This window comes from Hyperolius riggenbachi, chromosome 9, assembly GCF_040937935.1.
Source record: "Hyperolius riggenbachi isolate aHypRig1 chromosome 9, aHypRig1.pri, whole genome shotgun sequence".
In the NCBI taxonomy this organism is placed as follows: domain Eukaryota; kingdom Metazoa; phylum Chordata; class Amphibia; order Anura; family Hyperoliidae; genus Hyperolius; species Hyperolius riggenbachi.
Genome location: NC_090654.1, coordinates 45,707,963 through 45,724,842, shown reverse-complemented (window position 1 = coordinate 45,724,842; position 16,880 = coordinate 45,707,963). Strand labels below are relative to the sequence as shown.

Below are 16,880 nucleotides of genomic sequence, written 5' to 3'. Positions count from 1 at the left end.
AACATAATTATCCCCATTTATAACCTTAACCCCCCACTCGCCTATCCTTAACCACTTAAATTACACCAGTGCTGCCACAGGCGGCAATAGTAAAACCACGATTTGCGGTAGTGAACAGTAATTATGGCGCTATTTACCAGGTGCCTAATTATTGTCCATTGTATTGTGGCTCTTAGTTTTGCTCGCTATGGTGGCGCCATTTTTAAAGGATATTGGCCTCAATTCACTAAGATCATGCTGCAGATAATAAGGCAAGAGAAAACGTGCCACCACACAGTGAGAGAGTTATCTTATCTCTTCATTCCTTAAGTTACCTCCTCTGTAGTCAAGTTACCTCCTCTGTAGTCAAGTTACCTCCTCTGTAGTCAAGTTACCTCCTCTGTGGTCAAGTTACCTCCTCTGTGGTCAAGTTACCTCCTCTGTGGTCAAGTTACCTCCTCTGTAGTCAAGTTACCTCCTCTGTAGTCAAGTTACCTCCTCTGTAGTCAAGTTACCTCCTCTGTAGTCAAGTTACCTCCTCTGTAGTTAAGTTACCTCCTCTGTAGTTAAGTTACCTCCTCTGTAGTTAAGTTACCCCCTCTGTAGTTAAGTTACCTCCTCTGTAGTTAAGTTACCCGCTCTGTAGTTATGTTCACTCGCAGTTAATTAACAGCCTGTCTTTAACTTTAGAATTCTCGAGTTATTTTAAGGATTGAAGACTTAAAGAGGAACTCCAGTGAAAATAATGTAATAAAAAAAGTGCTTCATTTTTACAATAATTATGTATAAGTGATTTAGTCAGTGTTTGCCGATTGTAAAATCTGTTAAATCCCTGATTTACATTCTGATATTTATCACATGGTGACATTTTTACTGTTGGCAGGTGATGTAGCTGCTGCATGCTTTTTTGGCAGTTGGAAACAGCTGTAAACAGCTATTTCCCACAATACAACAAGGTTCACAGACAGGAAACTGCCAGGAGTACCATGGTCCTCAGAGTTTCTTGTGGGAGGGGTTTCACCACAATATCAGTCATACAACGCCCCCTGATGGTCTGTTTGTGAAAAGGAATAGATTTATATAGATTTCTCATGTAAAAGGGGGCATCAGCTATTATTGGGATAAAGTTCAATTCTTGATCGGAGTTTCTCTTTAACGGAAAGACAGAAGAGTTAACTTTGGGTTTGCCTGAGGTTTGTTTCCGGAATACTACATGCCTCATCACTATGGTGATAACTATAGAAACGTTATTAAAGACAGGAAATAAGCTTAGTGAATTGAGGCCATTGTCCTGTACAATTTTTACCTGCTCTGATGCCCCTGCACTAAAGCCCCCTGCTCTGCTACTGTTGTCTCGTTAAGGACTGATATGTAAACCCGGGAGGTTAACTCTTTCTGTGCTCCCATGAAACCAGGAAGTAGAAACTTCAGAGGTATTGTAGGAGTCCTGTAAACTCTAACAAAAAAAATATGTTTTTCTTTGAAGGCTATTATGCTGTTGCTTATCCTTTAGAGCAGAGAGGAAGTTCTAGGTTTAGACCCACTTTAAGTCCAAAATAGGGACTATCCCTCCAAAAGTGTGACTGTTGGGCCTGTTCGCTGTACAGATCCAAATTCAGCGGCGTGGAGTCAAAGCGGGACGCTGGTGATTCACCAACATCTGGCAGAAGCCTCCTCAAGTAAAACATTCAATTACGGCTCACTCCCTTCAAATAACTTCTGTCTATGAAGCAGAATTAAGCACAGAGTTCCTTCAATCTGCTGTCATGTAATAATTAAGCTATACCATCACGGACGTCACCGACGCTAATCACCGAACATTATTTGAGGCAATTAAGATCTGCTCCAATGAACATGTTGTTACAGAGCGAGCTAAGCTTGCGAGCTGTTCCCAGCAGCACGGGTTAAAGGACCACTATTGTAAAATTTACAATACATGTAAACACATACAAATAAAAAGTATGTTTCTTCCAGAATAAAATGAGCCATAAATTACCTTTCTCCTATTTTGCTGTCACTTACAAAAGGTAGTAGAAATCTGAGAGAGCTGACAGGTTTTGGACTAGTCCATCTCTTTGAGGGCTTGTTCACACGGCCGTCTGCGGTTTTTAAAAACGCCCCCCGACTGCGTGGCCAATGAATGTCTATGAGAAGGTTCATATCAGCGCGTGTCGTTCACGGTGCGGCTAGGAAAGAGGTGCGTTTTCCATTTGTGGGGCGATTCCGCGTCAATGGACGGTAAAGGAAAATCGGCGAACGCAAACAAAAATGTGCATTAGGCTCCCTGCACACTGCAAATTCGTTTTGCGATTCTGTTTCCCATTTGCAATTCCGATTTTCCCTGAATGCAATCAACAGAAAAATGGAGGAAAAAAACGCAGCATGCAGTAGCGATCAAAAATCGGAATCGGATGTAAAAACCGATTAAAAATCAGAATCGCATGCAGTGTGCAGGGAGTGTAAAGGCGATTGCGTTCGCGTTTTTAAGAATAAATACATTGTATTTATTCTTTTCTGAGTCAAAGAGTTCACTTCATGACTTGCGTCAGGGAATGAATTACAAAACCGCTTGGAAAAAAAGCTTCGAAAACCGCTAAGCACAAAGACGAATCGCCCACCCAAGCACCGGGAATCGGAAAAAAAAGACGCCTCAAGAAAAAAACTCAACGCTGACGGGTCACGCTGACACGTGAACGGAATGCAATGTGAACAAGGCCTAAAGGGGACTCAGCATGACCTTTAGGCTGGTTTCACAGTGGGACGTTACAGGCGCACGTTAGAGCAGCCTGTAACGCAGCCCACCGCACAGTACTGAAAAATCAATGGGGCTGTTCACAGTGCGGACGTTGCGTTACAGTGTAACGCTGCGTCACAAGACAACGTACTGCATGCAGTACTTTGGACGCGGTTGAGCCGCGTTAGACTGCTTGCACATGCTCAGTAATGTTAGGGAGGAGCGGAGAGCGGCCAGGCACATGGCTAATTATTATGCACTGCACGTTGTGACGTGCAGTGTTTACATCCTGGAGCAGCCGCTCTGTGCGGCGATTGGCCGGCGGGACCACGTGATGCCGCATGCGCACAAGAGTGCGCATCACGGCATCACTGACGCCAGAGTGAGCTGCACAACGCGGCTCACTCTGACGTCCAGATCCAGCACCACCAGGCGTTGAGTTAGGGGGACGTTATGCGACCTTAACGCCCCCTCTAACGCAACGTCCTGGTGTGAAATTAGCCTCAATCTTTATAAAGACAGTCCTTGAAAAGGATGTATACAAAGATGCTGGTCAGCCTCCCTGGTCGCTGCACACTTTTTTGGCAGTTGGACGGAGCAATCGCCATTCACTAAGTGCTTTTGAAAATAATGAAAACTCATAAAAAACAGAGAATCCCCCATGAGGAGATTGGCTATTCCAAAACCTGTCCTGCCAGATTTCTACTACCTACTTCAAGTACAATGAGCAAGATAGGAGAAAAGTAATTTATGGCTCACACATATTTACTCTGGAAGAAATGTACTTCTTAGTTGTATATATTTACATGTATATTACATTTTTAAATTTTCACAATACTTGTCCGTTAAAGAGAAACCGTAACCAAGAATTGAACTTCATCCCAATCAGTAGCTGATACCCCCTTTCCCTTGAAAAATATTTTCCTCTTCACAAACGGTTCATCAGGGGGCTCTGTATGGCTGATATTGTAGTGAAACCCCTCCCACAGTGTGATGTCAGGACCATGGTGGGAGCCTTGTTGTATTGTGGGAAATAACAGCTGTTTACTGCTGTTTCCAGCTGCCAAAAAAGCAAGCATCATCTCCTTCCACTGATATCACCTGCCAGCAGTAAAAATGTCACCATGTGATAAATGTCAGAATGTAAATCAGGGATTTAAAAGATTTTACAATGGGCAAACACTAACTAAATCATTTACACATAATTATTGTAAAAATGAAATACATTACATTAAATACATTATTTTTACTGGAGTTCTTCTTTAACATGATCAATATTTTCAGCATTGGATGAGACAGTTACCATTGGCAGTATGAGGGGATCACTCATACCATCCCCAGTAGATGTGTGTGTGGGGGGGGGAGGGGAGAAGCTTCAGGAATCAATCCTAGAACATCTAGAGATAGAAAAGCACAGCCTTTGTGTGCTTCAACGTGTATATACAAGTACCAATCTAATGAAAACGAATTAAAGGTCATAGAATAGCTGTGTGGCTGTGCAAACACTTATGATAGCTTGATAGTGCTAAAAAGTTAAATTGCAGCAGCAGGTGCTCTTGCCTGCTACACAGCTATACCAGTTAAAGTGAACCTCCAGACTAAAAATCTACTCAGCAGCACTGAAAAGGCTTGGTGTTCCTTTAACAGTTTCACAGCATCAGAACTATGTTTTTCTTATTCAAGCCTCATGTTTCGCTGCACAGAAGCTAAGCTCCGCCCCATCAAAGAAAACTGCCCTGGCTTTTTCCCCCCGATACTGTGCAAAGCATGATGGGACTTCTGTTATTGTTCTCGTTGCCTAGTAACTGGGGGGGGGGGGGGGGGTTATCAGGACACAGGACAGTTGGAACTGTGTCTCATGCTCCCTGTCACCTCCTTTCAACCAAAAAGATTGCTGCCCCCATGAAATCACAAACCTTTGCCTGTTCTTTTAAGACAGGGTGGGTAAGAGATTAGATTACCTATCTATTTTAATTAACATAACTCATTTAACTTAATAACAGTATGTTTGATTAGGCTGAAGTTCCTCTTTAAGGCACCTGTTTTTTCACTGACCTGATGAAGTAGGCAAGTACTCACAAAACGCATTGTCAATGTTATTTGCTAAAAAAACAACAACATTTTTTTCTGTCGTTGCCTGGTGTCTTGCTGATCTTACTATTTTTAGGCCCTGGAAGATGACATTAGCGCCATTTGTGAAGGGGTGAGTTAGCATTACTTTACAAAACGAATCGGAATGCCTACAGATATGGAGATAAGAAGTTCCCATGTCTAATGAATCGAAGTAAAAAAAAAAAAGGAATCAACCTAGAATGCTGCAATTATAACAGTCATGCAGTCGTAGTAAAAAGCATGTTATCGATAAGCGAACCGATGACGTTAGTCAAGTGTACCAGAGCTGATGAAAAGTAAACGTTTTATACATAACCAGGGTTTCCTCCAGCCCCATAAGCTTGGATCACTCCCACGCCGCCATCCTCTGCTCCCCGCAGCTCCGGTACCGGGTCCCGTCACTTCAGCCAGTCGTGGCCAATCTGCACAAGAGAAGTGCGCCCTCTACGTATCTCTCCAGCAGGTGCTGGGGAGATAGGTTAGGAGCACCTTTCTCTTACATCAGACTGGCCACGACTGGCTGAAGTGATTGGACCCGGTACCGGAGCTGCGGGGAGCAGAGGATGGCGGCGTGGGAGTGATCCAAGCTTATGGGGCTGGAGGAAACCCTGGTTATGTATAAAACTTTTACCTTTCATCAGCTCTGGTTTCCTTTAATATCTCTCCAAATATTGATGATCCCCAAAAAGCTGCCGTGACAACATTTCCCGGCGTATCTTGTGCCACGGCTAAACAGTGACCTTGCCGCCTCCTGCCCACTCGTCAGCTTTATGCAGATCATTTATTGCTGACCCTCTTTTAGTGCAAGCAAAGCTGTTGCTGAAGGTACCGCGGAATCTATTCACCCAACCGCCGGGAACAGTAAGTGGGGTCAGCTGCTTTTTGCCGATTTGCCGTTTCTAGGAATAAGGGAGAATAGAAAAAGCCTTCTAGGATTTTCCGCAGCTCCCCCCTCAACCAACCTCATCTAATTTCGCTGAAGGACACTTGAAGGGCAATATCTCAAGCTGTCCCTCGCTTGTCTCCGGCGCACTGGCCTGCCGTCATTAGGATGCAGTGCAGCACCGTGTGCTACGCGGGGAGCTTCCTACCTCTGTGAGTCTTGCTTCTAACGAAGGCAGGGATGTGCAGCGACTAGGAATGAATCCGGAGGAGGGAAGCAGCCGAGAGAGAGGATTCTGTATCGCAGGCAATCATTCTGCAGGAAAAAGAAAAGAAAAATAACACTTATTCCACTAGGCCATCACCATGTCACTGTCATTTATTTCTCATTTTAAGGTGTATCGACAGTCATGAAAATAAGTCAGCATCATTCTCCCTGTGGACAGGGTATAACGTAACATTGTCATTGCTAGAAATTCTCCTTATATCCTGATGTTTTGAACCATAAGCAGTGGCGTACCTAGGGAATTTGACACCCGATGCTGATTATTTACAGGCAACCTATTATTAAAGAGACACTGAAGTGTCTAAAAAACTATCTTTTTAACTAATAAATGTGTTTAACCTAATAGCCCTAACTAAATCGCCGCATCCCCGCCGCTGTAAACTATCTAAATCCCCCCTAACTCCCCCCTCCCTCTCCCCTGCAAAATCCATGACTTTCTTGGTCGTGGATCTTGCTGCTGTTGGAGGCAGAGCTATGAGCCGCAGCTCTGCCTCCATGCCCGTCTATCAGCGGCGGATCTCCGCCTCTCCCCGCCCCTCTCAGTGAAGGAAGACTGAGAGGGACGGCAGAGAGGCGAAGATCCAGGCTGATAGACGCGCTGAGAGGCAGAGCTGCGGCTCATAGCTCTGTCTCTCACGGAAGCACTGCCCGGATTGCCCCCCGGTGAGTTTGGGGGGATTTAGTAAGATTAGAGCGGCGAGAATGCGGCGGTTTAGTTAGGGCTATTAGGTTAAACACTTTTATTAAATAAAAATAAGCTTTTTTTGAGACTTCAGAGTCTCTTTAGATAGTTTCCGGAAAGTGTCTGCAACACCTCAACCAAATAACTGTGTGTGCTAGGGCTCAAAACAAGAGCAATTATATGGTAGAAGAAGAAAGCCCTTAAAAAATAGCACATCCCACAGCCAAATTTGAAAAAGTATAACAAAAATCTTTATTCAACATTAAGTAAAATACTAATCACAATATTGATGATTCAATAAAGAATAAAACCATTTAAAAAACAAGCAAATATTCCAACATGATCCCTGCTGCATATGAAACAATCACTCTAAATGCAATATATTGTATAATGACACAATGCTGCTGTCAGATAGAATACCCCACAGTAGGCTCAATACTGAGCCCATCAGGGGGAGAACCCGGGTTTAGTATACAACCTAGTGTGATGCAAGACCAATAAACAACACCTGTGCAATGAGAACTAAAAAATAAACACATGAATAAATATCACATATATAAAAAAATAAAGTGCACAATTGCTATCCAAATATACAGTATTAATAGTGATAAGATGCCTGGTAGAAAATTGAGGCAAAGGAGCAGCCCATAGGAAAAAGAGCATAAAGTGGAGTAGTGCAAAAAATAGGAGATACCGGTACTTAGCCCAGAAAGGACGAGGTCAATCTCAGCAGCACAGCAGGGAACAAGGAATCCCCTCAGAGGACAAGATCCCACTAGTTCTGCGAGCGTCACCTCGCTTTATCAAGGAGAGAGGATGCATTCTTCTTCTATCATATTTACATAGCTCCCAACTGTCCCTCTTTCGGAGGGACAGTCCCTCTTTGGGAGCCCTGTCCCTCTTTCCTCCTCATTTGTTCCTCCTTAAGGACTTTGTCCCTGTTTAACTTTAAATATTAAAGAGAACCCGAGGTGTGTTTAAAGAATGTTATCTGCATACAGAGGCTGGATCTGCCTATACAGCCCAGCCTCTGTTGCTATCCCAAACCCCACTAATGTCCTCCTGCACTCTGCAATCCCTCATAAATCACAGCCGTGCTGTGAGGCTGTGTTTACATCTGTAGTGTCAGTCTCAGCTGCTCCCCCGCCTCCTGCATAGCTCCGGTCCCTGCCCCCGTCCCTTCCCTCCAATCAGCAGGGAGGGAAGGGATGCAGGCGGGGACTGGAGTTCTGCAGGAGGCGGGGAGAGCAGCAGACTGACACTATAGAGATAAACACAGCCAGCTCTGACAAGCTGTTTGTCAGCAGCATGGCTGTGATTTATAAGGGATTGCAGAGTGCAGGGGGACCTTAGGGGGGTTTGGGATAGCAACAGAGGCTGGGTTGTATAGGCAGATCCAGCCTCTGTATGCAGATAATATTCTTCAAACCCACCTCGGGTTCTCTTTAACATTTTAAAATTAGTAATATATCAGTTTAAAGGATGGGATTAAAGTATAGAGTCAAACACATTTTTCAGTAGAGAAATATATACAGTGGCTTGCAAAAGTATTCGGCCCCCTTGAAGTTTTCCACATTTTGTCACATTACTGCCACAAACATGAATCAATATTATTGGAATTTCACATGAAAGACCAATACAAAGTGGTGTACACGTGAGAAGTGAAATGAAAATCATACATGATTCCAAACATTTTTTACAAATCAATAACTGCAAAGTGGGGTGTGCGTAATTATTCGGCCCCCTTTGGTCTGAATGCAGTCAGTTGCCCATAGACATTGCCTGATGAGTGCTAATGGCTAAATAGAGTGCACCTGTGTGTAATCTAATGTCAGTACAAATACAGCTGCTCTGTGCCGACCTCAGAGGTTGTCTAAGAGAATATTGGGGGCAACAACACCGTGAAGTCCAAAGAACACACCAGACAGGTCAGGGATAAAGTTATTGAGACATTTAAAGCAGGCTTAGGCTACAAAAAGATTTAAAAAGCCTTGAACATCCCACGGAGCATTGTTCAAGTGACCATTCAGAAATGGAAGGAGTATAACACAACTGTAAACCTACCAAAACAAGGCCGTCCACCTAAACTCACAGGCTGAACAAGGAGAGCGCTGATCAGAAATGCAGTCAATAGGCCCATGGTGACTCTGAAAGAACTGCAGAGATCTACAGCTCAGGTGGGGGAATCTGTCCATAGGACAACTATTAGTCATGAACTGCACAAAATTGGCCTTTATGGAAGAGTGGCAAGAAGAAAGCAATTGTTAACAGAAAAGCATAAGAAGTCCTGTTTGCAGTTTGCCACAAGCCATGTGGGGGACACAGGAAACATGTGGAAGAAGGTGCTCTGGTCAGATGAGACCAAGACTGAACTTTTTGGCCAAAATGCAAAATGCTATGTGTGGCGGAAAACTAACACTGCACATCACTCTGAACACACTATCTCCACTGTCAAATATGGTGGTGGCAGCATCATGCTCTGGGGGTGCATCTCTTCAGCAGGGACAGGGAAGCTGGTCAGAGTTGATGGGAAGATGGATGGAGCCAAATATAGGGCAATCTAGAAAGAAAACCTCTTGGAGTCTGCAAAAGACTTGAGACTGGGGCGGAGGTTCACCTTCCAGCAGGACATTGGCCCTAAACATAAAGTCAGGGGGGGCGTGGCCAGCCATGGAGCTGTGAGGAAGCAGGAATCCCCAGCTCTCCCTTACCCACGCTGAATCCGGCGATATCCTGCTGTCCAAACTTGCCAAACCGTCCTCGGTCTGGTCCCTAAGGCTGAGGGAAACACGGCAGAGTGGAGGGATGGCCACAAAAAGCGTTCAGAAGCAAGCTGGACCGGCGGAGAGACTGGCGCGGTTCGCCCGCGGATCCGGACAAGATGGCGCCGGCGGCCTAGCAGCAGTGAGAGAGAGAGCGGAGGATATGGCGGAAGCACTCCCAGGTACAAGCGCATCTCAGGCGCCCACGAGCTCCGCAAGCTCCTCCGGTAAGCCGCACCCCGCACATACACCTCTACCTAAGCGGGATAAGACCAAAGGGAGGAAAACATCACAGGAGGAGGGGAGCCACGAGGAGGAAGCTGTGAAGGGGGTGACGCAGGCCGCAGGGGAGTCAGGCAATTCCAGCCCACTGCCACAGTTAGAGGCGACATGGGACTCCCCACACTCACTTTCTGCTGCATATACTGCAGTCTCACAGTCACCCAGGAGAGAGGATTTTAAGGAATCTCACAAAGCCCAGGAGGGAGATGGAGATAACACAGAGGCTATGGAGGAGGAGACACACTTCACTGAGGAACCATCCAGAGCTGAGATAATGGAGGCCATAAAATTCTTGCATACAACTTTAACTACAAGACTGGACTCTATACAAGCAGATCTGTCCTTTGTTAAACATGACCTGTCTAAGGTCAAAGACCGCACCACTGAAGTGGAACGCAGAGTTAGCGACTTAGAGGACTCTGTAGCTCCCTTGCGGCAAAACGTCCAGAGGATTACAAGCACCTCTTCTACTCACTCTGCCAAACTGGATGATTTGGAAAATAGAGCCCGCAGATGTAACCTTAGATTAGTGGGGGTTCCCGAAAAAGCCGAGGGCCCAGATCCTGAGATCTTTTTTGAACACTGGTTTAAAGAGGCCCTCCCAGATCTATCCGTCTCACATGCTTATGCTATAGAAAGGGCACACCGAGTGCCCGGAGGCCCGCCAAAACCAGGAGCTGCCCCCCGTCCCATCGTAATGAAATTTCTCAACTACAGAGATAAAGTTGCAATCTTGCGTGAAGCCAGAAATCTTCCTGATCTCACTATTAACGGAGTTAAAGTCTCAATCTATCAAGATTTTTCACTGGAAATACAGAAAAAAAGGGCCACCTTTATCAATGTCAAAAAGCGTCTGCGTGACAATCAACTACAATATAGTATGTTGTTCCCTGTAAAATTGAAAGTGATACATGAAGGCAAGGCCCACTTCTTTTTTGCAGCTGATGAAGTATCACAATGGTTAGATGACAAAGGAATACCCATATGAGGAGGAAAATAATCCTGAACCGTCTGTTATACAGATCTCTGAGTTAGTGTTGGCTGCACATGCGTTTGATAATACGTTATTCTGTTAAAGTTTACACTTTGGACCCGGGACAATGACAGTCACCATTACTGTTCTCATGACTTACATTTCTATGCTTTAATCTACAGCTTTTCATGGGAAGTATACTACCTCAACCGCTGAATTAAATAACTCTCAGTGGGAAAATATCCGAGACTTTCTCCCTTTTCGTTTCCTGATGTAGGTGTGTGTCTCACACCGGGTCCACTCAGACTCCTTCCACTAGTTTTTCTTGCAGGGTTAATTATTATTCTTTATACCATGCCACGGATGCTTGAGTTACTGCCTATATCCTGTATTCAATGTTGCACAGTCTGTTGGTTCCGAGCAGATGTTGTTTATCTGTTAGACATCATTTGTGCATGTATCACTGATTTACATCATATCACACATTTCTAGTGATGTACCCTACACAACGGTTATGCAGGCCATCTTAGTAACTCCACTCTATAGGCTTTATAGCCTTACGTAACTAAAGTACAGTTTAATAAAAAGCGAGTTTATGTATATCCTACTTAACGTGGGTGGGGAGGGCTGGCCACCGAAAGTACCCAAGTTAAGTAAGTTCGGGGAATAAAACTGCCTGGAGTTAAAATCAGGGAGTGGGGTGGGCTAGGGGGTGTTGGGATAGGTAGAATAGTTAGGGGTGGGGCCCAATGTCACTTTACTTATATTAATACTTTTCCGTCTCTAGGAGCAAGCAGCTTAAAAATCCTTAAATATATCCCGTTACTTGATCATGGTTAACATACGCATAATATCCTGGAACACTAGAGGATTGAACAATGTTATAAAACGTAGACTGGTATTTGATTATCTCAAGAAGCTCTCACCCCACATTATATGTCTACAGGAAACACATCTGACAGGCGGTAGAGTGCTTTCTTTAAAGAAACCATGGATAGCAGGTTATCATGTATCACATTTCTCTTCCTTCTCGAGAGGTACAGCAGTCTTAATTAGTAAAAGTTTTCCTGGGTCAGTATGTGGAGTCCGGGTAGACTCAGCGGGTAGATTTACAATAGTCATGATGGCTATAGAGGGGAAAAAATTTACCGTAGTATCTTTATACGTCCCTCCCCCCTTTTCTGTCTCAGTCCTTGATGCCCTGACTACTAAAATCCGTGACTTACTTGATAACCCAATTCTTATAACTGGTGATTTCAATGCAGTTATTGACCCGCATTTGGATAAACTCTCCAAAACCTCCAGGGCTTATCCACAGTTAAGAGAATGGATGGCTAGGTTAGACTTAACAGATATCTGGAGATGGCGTTTTCCAGCCTGCTCAGAATACTCATGTTATTCAGATCAATTCAAATCTATGTCACGGATAGATATGTGCCTAGGCACCAAGGATATACTGCCACTGGTGGAGGAAATTAAATACCTTTCTCATGGTATCTCGGACCATGCCCCAATGGTCTGTGACTTGCGCTGCCTTGAGGCGCGGCAATCAGGCCTTTGGAGAATGGGCCCCTGGTGGCTGGAAGATCAGATGGTATTGATGACATGTAAAGAGGCAATGGATCGTTACTGGGTTGAGAACACTGGTTCTGCTGATCCGGGTATATGTTGGGATGCCAGTAAGGCAGTTTTGAGGGGGGCATTTAGATCCTCCATGTCAATCATCAGACAGAATGAACAGGCTTCCCATGAGTTTATTGAACGTAAAGCAAAAGAGGCAAAATCACAGTTGATTTCTGCTCCTGGTCCAGAGACCTATGAAACTTGGGCCCTAGCAAGAAGATCACTCGAGCTGGAACTGGTGAAACGCGCAACCCGCAAAGAAATTATTCATAGGCAAAAATCATTTGAATTCGGTAACAAATGCAGTAAGCTTTTATCATATATGCTGAGATCAAGTGATTCAACAAACGCTATTCCAAGAATTCTTTCAAATTCAGGGTCATTTTGTACCAATTCATCTGATATAGCTAAAGAATTTTATAACTTCTACTCAGACCTATATACCAGTAACACTGGGGAGTGTACCTCTGCCACATTTACTTTTTTGGATGCGGTAGATTTACCCTGCTTGAATGAGACTGCCAGGCTGGCGCTGGATTTGCCTATCTCAGAATCCGAAATTCTAATTGCTATTGAATCCTTTAAAAAGGGAAAAACTCCAGGCCCGGATGGCATTCCAGTGGAATGGTACCTCAAAAGTAAATCCATTTCTACTTCTAAACTGGCTGATATGTTTGCTCACACGCTGAAGGTCGGAGCATTTCCTGAGTCACTTTATGAGGCCCTGATTATTTTACTACCAAAACCTAATAAAGACCCAGATCTATGTGAATCATATAGACCTATATCTTTAATAAACACAGATGCAAAAATTCTAGCAAAAGTCCTGGCCAATAGGTTGAACCAATATATTCCCTCCTTGGTCCATGAAGATCAAACCGGTTTTATTCCCGGCAGATCTACAAAATCCAATATCAGACGTCTCTTCTCAAATATACATTTCCCGCATAACAATTCAGGTTCTAGAGTCATATTATCCTTAGATACACACAAGGCCTTTGACTCGGTCGAGTGGCCATATATGAAGGCGGTGTTATGTAAGATGGGCTTTGGTGAGGTGTTCAGGAAATGGTTTGACATCCTCTATGCTTCTCCCCGTGCAAGAATCAGAGTTAACTCCCATATTTCAGAGCCGTTCAAGATCCATAGGGGAACGAGGCAGGGGTGCCCCTTATCCCCCCTTTTGTTTGCACTAGCAATGGAGCCCCTTGCTGAACACGTCAGGGCGTCCTCGGTTATCAAGGGGCTGCGGGTCCACAGATTGGAGGAACGTATCTCGTTGTATGCCGACGACGTGCTGTTGTATTTAGCAGATCCTGGTCCCTCACTGGTGGAGGTATTCAAAATCTATGAGTCCTTCCAGCGGATATCGGGACTAAAAGTGAACTGGTCTAAATCAGTTCTCTTCCCTCTAGATTCGGCTGCAATACATACAATACACCCCTCCTCTCAATTAGTTGTGACAGAAAACTTTAAATACTTGGGGGTAAACGTAACAAAGAAAGTAGAAGACTACATTCAATACAACCTGATGCCTCTAATAGAGTCGCTGGGAGAGAAATTTAAGATATGGGGCAAACTCCCACTTAATTTGGTAGGTAAAGCCACAATAGTCAAAATGATTTGTGCTCCTAAACTTTTATATATCTTCCAGTCATCACCCATTTATATACCCAAGCGCATATTTGATAAATTAGACTCTATGGTATCCAGCTTTTTATGGGGCGGTTCCTTGCCTCGCCTAGCTCTTTGTACTCTCCGCCTTCCGACTACACTAGGGGGTCTGGCGCTTCCCCATTTTCGTCTTTACTATCTCGCTGCGCAACTCACTTATGTCCAAAAATGGATGAGCGCAGACAGAAAAGATGCTGCCATGAATCTTGACGCAGACATAGCCACCTCATATGAGGCTTTAGCCAACATTATCTACAGAGGCGAGATTCCATCTAAGCAGGGTTCTCTACTTTTGCAGTCATCTTTAAAAATATACACCTCAACCTCTAAATTATTTCGAGAGTCGGAAGAAGTCATTTCTCCCAGTACTCCTCTATGGGCAAATCCACGCCTGCCTGAGCTACTCAAAATGGAAGACAGTCAATTTTGGATTCAGTATGGGATCAAATATATTAACCATCTCTTTGTAGATGATGAATTCAAATCTTTTGCCAAGCTTAAATCCGAGTGTGGCATTCCACGCCACTCTCTGTTCCGCTACTTCCAGCTCCGTGATGCTATTCGATCTCAGATGGGGACTTCGGGCATCCGCCTTGTATCCTCTGAACTGGAAATACTTGTATTAAAGAAAGACACCATTAAACAAATTTCCAGTTTATATCTGGCTCTGTCACAAAAATTGGGTTTCCAAAGATTCGAGTTGGCCAAATTAAAATGGCAGATGGGGGCTCACGAATTTTCAGCAGCGGATTGGGCTGAAGTGGAAGGACATTATATGTCCAGTGTGATTAGCGCTAATGATAAATTAATTCAGATTAAGTGGCTACATCAAATATACTATACCCCTTTAAAACTTTCTAAAATGGGACGTGACATCAGTTCCGGGTGTTATAAAAGCGGATGCCCTGAGGCAGACTTTATCCACTGCGTCTGGAATTGTGAACCTATCCAGAAATTTTGGAGTAATGTGATGCAATTTCTTGCTCAAATATTGCAAAGACCTGTAGATCTCTCATTTAAGGCATCTATGTTGGGTATAATTGATAATGCAACATGTAGTAAATATAAGCAACTACTCCTCAGGATAGCTTTCTTTTACGCAAGGAAATGCATCTTATTTAGATGGAAGTCCCCTTCTGTTCCGTCTCTAGAGGACTTTAAAACCTTAGTCAACCAAAACTTGCCCTTATACTGCCTTACTTACCAAACCCGGGGTCATCCTAACAAATTTGATAAAGTTTGGGGTAGCTGGGTTAAGAATGGTACTTCTGTTGCTTCCAACCTGGATATCACGGTCAGCGTATCAGATTTATATCTGTAATCCTCAATCCTCTAAAAGTGTCTAATAGCAATGGTCATTTAACAACATGCATGGTTTTAACCTGATTTTGCTGTTTGTAATAACCAAACTTGTATGTCGGAAAGTATATTACTATGTTCTTCATGGGCCCTGGGGTTCTTTTCTGGGGTGGAATGGGTGGGATTAGGGATGGGGATGTTTGTGTTATACCTGTTATGTATAAAATTTCAATAAAAATTCTCTTTTAAAAAAAAACAAACATAAAGTCAGGGCAACAATGGAATGGTTTAAAACAAAACATATCCATGTGTTAGAATGGCCCAGTCAAAGTCCAGAACTAAATCCAATCGAGAATCTGTGGCAAGATCTGAAAACTGCTGTTCACAAACACTGTCCATCTAATCTGACTGAGCTGGATCTGTTTTGCAAAGAAGAATGTGCAAGGATTTCAGTCTCTAGATGTGCAAAGTTGGCAGAGACATACCGTATATACTCGCATATAAGCCGACCCGCATATAAGCCGACCCCCCAACTTTTCCCTGAAAAACCAGGGGAAAATGATTGACCCCCATATAAGCCGGGGGTAGGAAATGCTGGCCGCCTTATTCCCCGAGTGTGTCCCAGTATAGCTAGTAAAGTGTCCAGTATGGGTAGGTAGTGCCCCAGTATAGCTAGTATAGTGCCCAGTATAGCTAGTATAGTGCTCAGTATAGCTAGTATAGTGCTCAGTATAGCTAGTATAGTGCTCAGTATAGCTAGTAAAGTGCCCCAGTTTAGCTAGTATAGTGCCCAGTACAGCTAGTATAGTGCTCAGTATAGCTAGTAAAGTGCCCCAGTTTAGCTAGTATAGTGCTCAGTATAGCTAGTATAGTGCTCAGTATAGCTAATATAGTGCTCAGTATAGCTAGTATAGTGCTCAGTATAGCTAGTATAGTGTCCCAGTTTAGCTAGTATAGTGCTCAGTATAGCTAGTATAATGCTCAGTATAGCTAGTAAAGTGCCCCAGTATAGCTAGTATAGTGCTCAGTATAGCTAGTATAGTGCCCCAGTATAGCTAGTATAGTGCTCAGTATAGCTAGTATAGTGCCCCAGTATAGCTAGTATAGTGCTCAGTATAGCTAGTATAGTGCCCCAGTTTAGCTAGTATAGTGCTCAGTATAGCTAGTATAGTGCCCCAGTTTAGCTAGTATAGTGCTCAGTATAGCTAGTATAGTGCTCAGTATAGCTAGTATAGTGCCCCAGTTTAGCTAGTATAGTGCCCCAGTTTAGCTAGTATAGTGCTCAGTATAGCGCTCAGTATAGCTAGTATAGCGCCCCAGTTTAGCTAGTATAGCGCTCAGTAAAGCTAGTTAAGTGCCCCAGTTTAGCCAGTACAGTCCCCGCTCCCCATGGCCGCCGCCGCTATTACCTGGCTGCATCTTCTATTTCAGTCTCCGTTCTTGTAAACATTCAGAGCAGCGCGCCCGGCGCTGCTACTGTGACGAGCGGCGAGCCAGGAAAGAGCGGTTCCCATAGTAACAGGACGCTCTTTCCTGGCTCCTGCCTCGTCACAGTAGCAGCGCCGGGCGCGCTGCTCTGAATGTTTACAAGC

The 16,880-nt window shown here is 44.1% G+C and overlaps 1 protein-coding gene across 7 annotated transcripts in view; it reads right to left on the bottom strand.

Moving 5' to 3' along the window:
- Positions 1-16,880, bottom strand: part of LOC137532287 (G-protein coupled receptor 22-like) — a 365,826-nt gene that overhangs the window by 186,175 nt on the left and 162,771 nt on the right. For 6 of the 7 annotated variants that reach the window (XR_011023899.1, XM_068252650.1, XM_068252649.1 and 3 more), the window contains exon 2: positions 5,917-6,023. The gene's annotated coding sequence lies outside the window, so the exon portion shown is untranslated. The other variant, XM_068252653.1, reaches the window with a different exon arrangement.